Consider the following 9,560-nt stretch of genomic DNA (forward strand, 5'->3'; position numbering starts at 1 on the left):
TAATAAAAATATGAAAAGTGTTAGCAGAATGACTATGTGATAAGTTCTATCAATATTATTTTATTTTAAATGGACAAAAGATTAATATTATAATTTGACCTACGTTATAAATAATTAATTATCATAATTGAAAGTGGAGGAGGCAAAATGGGATTTTGGTGAAAATTATTATAATATTTAGTATAATTAATATTGTATTAAGTTTGATAGAGCCTATTACTCACACATTGTTGATACATGAAAATGTAAATAAATATGATTAACAAAAAAGGTGAAATTATTGTTTCATACATGTTTAAATATTGTATTAATTTTAATAGAGCCTATTACTCACACATTGTTGATACAGGAAAATATAAATAAATATGATTAAAAAAGAGGTGAAATTATTGTTTCATATGGGTTTATTACACACTGATCTCTTTAATTATTACCAAATATCACTTTACTTATTTAATCTATAAAATTGTATATCTTGATCTCTTTAACTACAAAAATATATTAGTTTCACCATTTTCAAATTATGGGGATTATCAAGGACCATATCAGATCATTGTCCCATAGTTCTTATGAACGATGTGAGGGACTAGGGCCCAAAAGCTCTTAAGTTTTTGAATGTTTGGTTATTGCATCCTAAGTTTGTTCCTCTAGTGGAGAAGGTATGGAGGGAGTCACACATAGTAGGGGATGCTGGTTCTATTCTACAAAAGAAACTACAGGTTTTAAAAATGGCTTTGAAACAGTGGAATAGAGAGGTGTATGGCAATGTGGAATCAAAACTAAAAGAAGCTGAGGATGAATTGCGTGTGCTTGACTTGAAAGCTGAAGACAGTCCATTAGAGGAGGCAAAACTGAAACAGAAAAGAGAACTAAGAAGTGCGCTGTGGACTTTTAGTCGTATGATCGAATGGGCATGGCTTCAAAAATCAAGATTGGACTGGAACCTAAAAGGGGATAGGAATACAAGATTTTTTCCATATCACAACAAGTTACAGACTTAATAGAAATGCACTAAATTCCATTACAGTAGGGAGGGTTGTGGTTGACGAGCCAAATCAAGTAAACCATGAGGTGTGGGCTTATTTCAAAAAGCATTTTTCAGAATATTGGAGTAGTAGGCCTGTGTTAATAGGTGATTTCAAGACTGTAAGGCATAGTCAGAATTTTGCACAGTTAGAAGCAGATTTTTCTGAGGAAGAGATATGGGTAGCAGTGAAAGACTGTAATGGAAATAAAGCACCTAGTCTAGATGGTTTCAATCTGTTATGTTTTCAAAAGAATTGGAAAGTGTTCAAAGAAGAAGTGATCTTATTTATGAAAGAGTTCTACAACAGAAGAAGGTTGGAGTGTGGGTTGAATTGCTCATTTATGGCTCATATTCCAAAGAAGGACAATCCATTGAGTTTAAATGAATTCAGGCCAATAAGTTTGATAGGGTCTATGTATAAGATCCTATCTAAAGTTCTTGCAACTAGGCTCAAGTCAGTGCTACACGAGGTAATTAGTGAAGCACAATCCACTTTTCTGGGGGGAAGAAACATCTTGGATGGAGTGTTGGTAGCCAATGAAGCAGTAGATGGATGGAAGAAAGTTAAAAAGAAAGGGTTGCCGTTTAAGCTTGATTTTGAGAAGGCTTATGATTCCATTAACTGGGAATTTCTTGTTTCAATGCTCTCAAACTTTCGATTTGGATCAAGGTGGATTTCATGGATAAAGGAATGTGTGTCATAAGGCAGAGTCTTAGTTTTAGTGAATAGATCACCAACTAAAGAATTTCCCCTCAAAAAGGGCTTAGACAAGGGGACCCTTTATCACCATTCTTATTTAACTTGGTTGTCGAAGGGCTGAGTGTGTTATTGAGGAGAGCAAGGGCAATGGGAATCATAAAAGGAGTGGAAATTGGTGTCAATAGAATAGTAGTCTCTCATTTGCAATTTTGTTGATGATTCATTACTATTCTGTGAGGCTAATAGGCAGGAATTGTTAAATCTCAAACGGATTCGTAGATGGTTTGAAATTTTATGAGGGCTCAAGATTAATTATCATATAAGTGTGGTATGTGGGGCTGGAATTTCTGATGTAGTGCTCAAGGAGTTTGCAACACTGTTGAACTACAAAACTCAGGGGTTTCCATTGAAATATCTTGGTTTGCCTCTGGGAGTGAGTCCAAGTAGAAAGAAAATTTGGAAACCAGTTGTTGATAAATTAAAGGTCAAGCTCTCTGGATGGAAGAGGAGATTTCTGTTATTTGTTGGTAGGTTGACTTTGATAAAGGCAATATTATCTAATCTGGCAGTGTATTACCTATCACTGTTCAAGATGCACTACGCCAAAATTGGGCTTTAGCGACGGTTTTTTACTGCCGTTAAAGGCTGTAAAACCGCCGTTAAAGCCTTTAACGGCAGTATTAACGGTGGTTTTGTTACCGTCGTTTATGCGCGTGTCAGAAAAAGTACAACCGTCGTAAAAAGGTAAATTACCGTCGTTAAAAGTCGACCAAAAACGGCGGTTTTTTACCGCCGTAAATAGGTTCAAATTTTTCAAAAAATAATTCTTTCTTCTTGCACTCCCAAAGTCTTGAACCCTCAACCTCTCATCCACCCACACTAACCACTCTACCATAGCCACTCTTCATGAAATATATTCCCTAAATAAATATTTAAACATTACTTTTACTTTATTGTAGATGGTTTCGCCGGAGCTCGCCATGGTTTCGCCAGAGCTCGCCGGAGTTTCACCAGAGCACGCCGGAGCTCGCCGGAGCACGCCGGAGTTTCGCCGGCAAAGACCGCCGTCATTAACGGCGGTAATGATTGGGTGTTAGCGGCGGTTTTGTTACCGCCGTTAAAAGTGGGCATTAACGGCGATTTTTTTAACGGCGGTAACAAAACTGCCGTTAATGATACCTTTAACGACGGTTTTCGTTACCGCCGTTAATAGTACCTTTAACGACGGTTTTCGTTATTGCCGTTAAAAGAACCGTCGTTAATGCCCTGTTTTGGCGTAGTGATGCTAGAAGGCATTGCCAAGGAAATTGATAGAATTCAAGCTGCATTTTTATGGGGAGGCACAGATTTGAAGAGGAAATTACATATGGTGAGATGGAAGGAGGTAACTATGAACAAAATACAGGGTGGGTTGGGTATTAGGAGAATTAGGGATGTAAATGTTTGCGTATTGCTTAAGTGGTGGTGGAGGTTTGCAAATGAAGGGGAAGCTTTATGGAAGAAGGTGATATGCAACAAGTATAATCTTGAAGGGGGAGAATGGTTTCCTTTTCTAAATCAAGGTAATAGGATCTCAAAACTGTGGAGTGACATCTTAGCTGTAGCAGAGCATAGAGCTAATTTGGTCCATTTCTATGTAAGTCACTTTAAGATTGCAGTAGGTAATGGACTTAGAGTGAATTTTTGGTACGATAAATGGTGTGGTTATGTATGTCTTAAAGAGGAATTCCCTAGATTGTTCAGGATATCTATCGAGGAAAGGGACTCATTAAGGCTCTTTGTTGAAAAGAAAGGAAATTCAGAAAATTGCGTGTTCAACTTCAGAAAGTAGCTGTTTGTGTGGGAGGAGGAAGAACTTCTCAGACTCAGAGATGTGCTGAGATTGGCCCCATCTATTAATTTGGCAGGAGTGGATAAACCAGTTTGGTTGGCTGCCAAATTAGGTCAATCTTTTGTCTCAACCCTCTATAATCATACAGTTGTAGATGTTGCTGAGTTTGGGTTTATTAGTAGATTAGTTTGTGTGAATTATCTTCCACCCAAAGTGCAATTCTTTGGGTGGCTTGCTTGGAAACATAAGGTAAAGACCTTTGTGTTTCTACAAAGGATTGGGATACTGGATGGGAGTGTACCTTCTGAATGTGTGTTCTGCAATAATGAACCTAAGACAGTAGAGCATGCGCTTATTTTGTGCCCCGAGGTTTGGAGGGTGTGGACAGGTCTGTTGCAGTGGTGGGGTGTGCTTTGGGTTGTGCCTAGATCAGTCGAATGTCTGCTGCAATGGTGGGCTGGCTTCTGGTTTAACAAAACAGAGAGGAGAATCTGGAAGGCTATTCCTCTCGTTGCTCCTTGGTCCATATGGAAGTATAAAAATGATTGTGTTCAATGGTGTTCAACCAAAGATGGGAGAGTTGTATGAATCAATTATCATTAGAGTAGCTATTTGGCTCAAAGCTTCATCCAAAGATTTCCATTACTCTATTAATGATTTCTTGTTTAATATTTATCAGATTAGGAAATGTATTGGTGGAAGGGTGTGAAATGTCTTGGTGTTTTCTGCTCAATAATGGGCTGATTTGTTGGGTTGCTATGCTCAACAGTGGCTGCAACTCTTGGGTGTTTTTTTGCTGGTTGGAGCTTGTGCTATCTGTTGTTGTTATGTTGTGTGTTGGGTTGTGATGTTGTGTGTTGATGTTGATGGATGCAGATACATTCTAGTGTATAAAGTATAGGAGATATCATTGATTGAAGTGTTAGGTGACTTCTGGTTTTTCTGCTATGAAGTTTTTAAGGTTGCATTAATTTTGGTGACTATTAAGAGGGGAGATGGTTTAACTGATCTGTTTTGGTCTGCTTTGCCCTACAAGTTGTTATGTTGCTAGAAGCTGAAAGTTAAAGGATTGCTCAGCTGTTTTGTTGGCCAACTTTTGTTTGGTCTGCTTTGCTCAGTAGTGGCTGCAACTTCTGGCTATTTTTGTTTGATGGTTATTGTTGTTTGTTGCTATTGTTTTTGCTTTTGCTCTGTTTGTTGGTATCTCACCAACTAGGAGGTTAAAGCTTGAGCTAGCTCCAAGCTCCTCTTTATTAATGTACTTCATCATACTTTGTATGTGTTTCATCAACAAAGTTTTCTTTTGCCGATCAAAAGAAAAAAAAAAAAAAAAGCATTCCTCACAAACTTGAAGAGATCCCAGACATGTAGACGGTATGGTCTTTTTCTTTTTTCTGCATATGTTTTAATATTTTCGTAGTACCCTTTAACTTCTTTAATCCAATCATTTGTAGGACGATCCCTTGCATTTGAGGCCTTTTCATGACCTGGGTACCTTTTTAGAGTATCCATCCTAACCGGTTGAAAGAACCTTTCCATCGGAGCCATTAAAATGGGATGGAAGTACAGTTTTGACAGCCTCAACCTATATATACATTAAACCCATGTAAGTAAACACAATTGTAGCACTAATAAAAAATACAAAGACAATGAAATTTGTATTTTTATCATTCATAGTCATTTTTAATAAAATTTGTATTTTTGGAATTTACTTGTGTAGATCTATAAAACAAAGACAATATTGGATATGAAATTATGTTAAAAAAAATAACAAATGAAAAGTTCATTTAGAATTTAAATGTTGAGTAGTTTTTGCTAAATTTCTCATAGCTGACAGGTGTTGTCACCTAATAAGCCCCATTTTTGGAGTTTATCTTTGGTTGTCAGCTTCTCTATAATATCTAATCATTCAGTAAATACTGCTAGGGGTTTTATGGATTTTCAGTACCATTTTCTGCCATATTACACCAGGCCTCTTCTGTCTCATTGCTTTCTATGTAGGGCTCAAATTATAACCACGACAAGAATGTATAGTATGTATGACTTGGTTCAATCTTCATATTTGGAAGAGCTATCAATGTTTTTCCAGAGTAGCTTCTCTGAACTCCAAAGTTACAGGAAAGGGGGAGTTCCATTTGCCTTCCCTCAATCTCCACCACCATAGCATTTGTGCACTTTCTACAACATTATTTCTAGGTCCATATCTATCAACTGTAGAAGCGGCAATTGTCCAAGTAAATAAGTACATATATATTTTTTAGTTCTTCCACTTGGATAAGTCATGTGACATTAATATATATATATATATATATATTATCAACTTGAGCTTTCTAAAACTATATGAATATCTCATTCTCTCCTTTTCTTTTGGATGATAGAGACAATATCTTGTATTGATTGCTTCTTTATTCATATTAGGAATTGGCCATAAGAACAATCTAAACTTGCTTTCAATTTATTTTATTTCACTCTTGGATAAAATTAGATGGAGAGCAGTGCACTTGTTTGCTGAACAAAATTTGTATGAATGAATCTGCCTGTATATTGTAGAAACAATTGTTGTCCTATTTTTTGTTCTCTTTTAAATTTTTGCACCAGTTTTTAATTGTTCTCCTTGAATTTGATGGTTAGGGATTTTAAGTTTTAAGTTATCTCATGTATTGTTTTTGGTTATTGTCAGGTTAGATGGTGATGGATGGGGTGACTCGCTGAAGAACCTCGTCTACAACATATCAGGTCTCGTCGTCTGAGATTGGATTTGGCTTTTTTTTTTTTATAAATTTTTTTGTTTGCATTTTCTTTTCGATTGCACACTATAGGCTGAGATTAGAATTGGTCCTTTTTCTTGGATATGTGTTTTCTTTTAGATTTACAAGAATGCACTCATATCAGTGATTTAAAAGGCATGCCTAAGCGCAAGACACAATCTTGCGCTTCGAACAGGTCAAGACGACACACAATACACAAGGCGTAGCTTAGGCGCTGAGACGAGAGCTTTTTTTCGAGGTGCAAGGCATGGGTTTCATGGGCTTTACTTATTTTTCTACTCCAACGGTTGTTTAAGTGTTTTTTTTTTTTTTTGGGGGGGGGGAGGGGGCATATTCATAGAGATTCAAAACTTTTCAATATAAAATGACCAAATGTGGTCAAAAGAGAGTAAAAAGTGATAAAAGATTGAATGTTATACTTTATATCTTTTGTTGGATATTATATTTCTAGTTTTTACAAGATTGAATGTTATGATTAAAGATTATTGAAAATGTCATGATTTTTGAAATTCTATATATATTTGTTATGTTAAAAAGTTTACCTATTTTATAATTTTGGTTTTTTCCTACTACTTGTGCTTCGCTTTGGTGAGGCGCACACCTCGCCTCATGTCTTGTGCTTAGGCTATGGCAGACCTTATTGCCTCAGTGCGCTTAGAGCCTTTTAAAACACTGACTCATATATTTTTTGGTTGATTAGTATAATTTCATTAAAGATGAGGCACCAAGGAACTATAAGGGAGTGTTTGATAACCTGGTTCATCACTTAAAATTGAATGTATTAAGTGATAATCAATTAAGCTCGTTTGATAACCACAATTGATATCACTTAAAAATTTAAGTGCTTCCTAAAATGTAGACTAAAATTTAAAAAAATTTTAAGTCATATGAAACTTAAATTTAATTAAACTTATAAATACTAAACATAAGCATCAATGTGCATTATTATAAACTTACTTTCACCATCACTGTTACTACTACCACCACCATCATGCCACCAACACCACAACCACTAAAACAGCCATCATGCCACTGATACCACTACCATGCCACTGCCACCGCTATCACCACCATCACTGTCATGCCACCACCACTACAACTACCACCACATTCATCATCCTTGTCATTGTTGCCATAAGTACCACCATCATTTTACTACCATTTCCATCGTTATCGTCGTCGCCACCAACACCATCAATGCTACCACCAACACTACCACCACCACCATACCATCACCACCACTATTATCACCACCATCACAATATAAAAATTGAAAAAAATAAATTTTAAATTTGATCTTATACATATCAAACAATTTGTTTTTAATTTAACAATTGAAATTTTATCAAACAATTTTTCATATTAAAAAATTTAGCATTCAGTTTTCAATAATTATTTTTCAATTTTTAGCTTTATCAAACACCACCTAACTTGTGAAGCCCCTAAAAAATGTATTCACTTTAAAGACCCTAATGTTTGAATTATTTTCTTAAAACCCCTCAATTCCTTAAATTATTTCAAATCTTGTCGGTTAGCATTTTATTTTATTATTATTATTTTTTTTTATCGAAACAAGAGTGTCCTAGCCGGATTAGGTTCCTTAGCCTAAATTAGATTAATTCTACATAAATAAGATTCCAATACATGGTTTTAACCCCAAGCCCTTACTTCTTTATTTAAATTCAAAATTTACCTCAAAAACTAGTACATGTACCCTTATACTATAAGTACCATCAATCAATTGAAATCTATATATATATACATTGAGGAATGTGCCCCTAGTACCTAAATTGATTAAAAAAATAGCGCCATCACCCTTCCCAATGGCCGGCCACCCTAGGGAGAAGTGAGAAGCCAATTTTCAAGATTTATGATCATGGTATTCTAGAAAACCCAAAACCTAGTACCCTAGACCTAGGATGTTGTTTCCAATACTAGTTTCATTTCAACTAGGAATCAACTAGATGTTGCCTAATCCTATGATTAAGCTCCCTAATCACTCCTATCCCATTAGACTCCAAGCAAATCCTAACCATTCCATCAATTTCCAACTAGTGGGCTTTTGTGTCTTTTTACACCAAAAATTGCCTATAAATACCACCATCCCCTAGCTTGGCAAGCACAAACAACACACTCACACACACACATTCGGCTAGAAGACAGGAAGGAGAGCAAAAGAGGAGTCTTGAGAGGAAGGAGAGCAAGAAAGAAGTCTTGAGAGGAAGAAGAGAGCCATCTTGTTCAAAGCTTAGCAAGTAAGCCACAACACAACCTTCTCTTTCATTTTCCTTTTTCAAATACATGTTCTTAAGGGTTCTACATAATGTTTTCAAATGTGTTATTGATGAGTTACTTGTGTCAAAAATGCTAAGAGTTAAGCATTGATTTTACCTCTCTTGTATTTTCCCCCATTTCGGCATAAAACCATCTTTTTCATACCAATCTCTCAAACTTTCCAAAGGCACACTTCCAAGAAAATTTTATGAGTTTAATGTATGTTAGTTAGCATATTTTCATCACAAAAGAAACAAAAATTTTCCCTTAGTGGACCCCTTTTCTCATAAATCTTCTTGTTTTGGGCATTGTACCTTAGAATCTGTTTTCGCAGCCCACTTTAAAAAATTATAGAAAAATGTATAAAATTATTCTGGACCTCTATTTTATGTCAAAATATTCCTTAAGGAGTTAGCTTTCAACTAAAATTGGTTTCATAGAAAAACAGTGAGCGGTTTGTAAGAAAATCAAATTTTCGTAACGATCGACAAATCTGAACAGCGCTGGAATGTTTTCTAAATAACTTGAAATCTAGAAAAGCTATCCCATTTCCGAAACATGTTCTGGAAACTAGATTAAATTCTCTATGAACCATAGGAAGGCCGAGTCCAGTGAAAAATCTAAAATAGACCTTTTCATTCTAATCCTCATATGATATCAAATCTGGAAATTCTGTTATGCATGGGTGTTTTATGCTCTTGTGTTCATGAAAATGCTTATTAGCTTATGATCATATCTTGGCATGATAGTGTACGTGTTATGGTTATGTTCTTTATCTCCTTCATCTTAATGATGCATGCTTATGTGGATATTATTATCTTATTAAGTTGGTCTAACCTTGATGTAAAGCATTTAACGCAACGGAAAACTTAATTGGGATGATATTGGGTTTTCGATCACTCGAGTAATGAAAAGATGTAATGTGTGATGTATGGATTGTTGGGATGCGTTATCTATTTG

General features: G+C 35.6%; 1 long non-coding RNA gene across 1 annotated transcript; it reads left to right on the plus strand.

Moving 5' to 3' along the window:
- The first annotated feature begins 3,014 nt into the window (after nt 1-3,014).
- On the plus strand, nt 3,015-6,844 carry LOC145798495 (uncharacterized). The gene is made up of 2 exons (XR_014339420.1): nt 3,015-5,164; nt 6,239-6,844. It is a non-coding gene; the product is annotated as an uncharacterized LOC145798495 (long non-coding RNA).
- The last annotated feature ends 2,716 nt before the right edge of the window (nt 6,845-9,560 follow it).

Source organism: Camellia sinensis, chromosome 9 (assembly GCF_055761805.1).
Source record: "Camellia sinensis isolate YWXY chromosome 9, ASM5576180v1, whole genome shotgun sequence".
Lineage (NCBI taxonomy): Eukaryota > Viridiplantae > Streptophyta > Magnoliopsida > Ericales > Theaceae > Camellia > Camellia sinensis.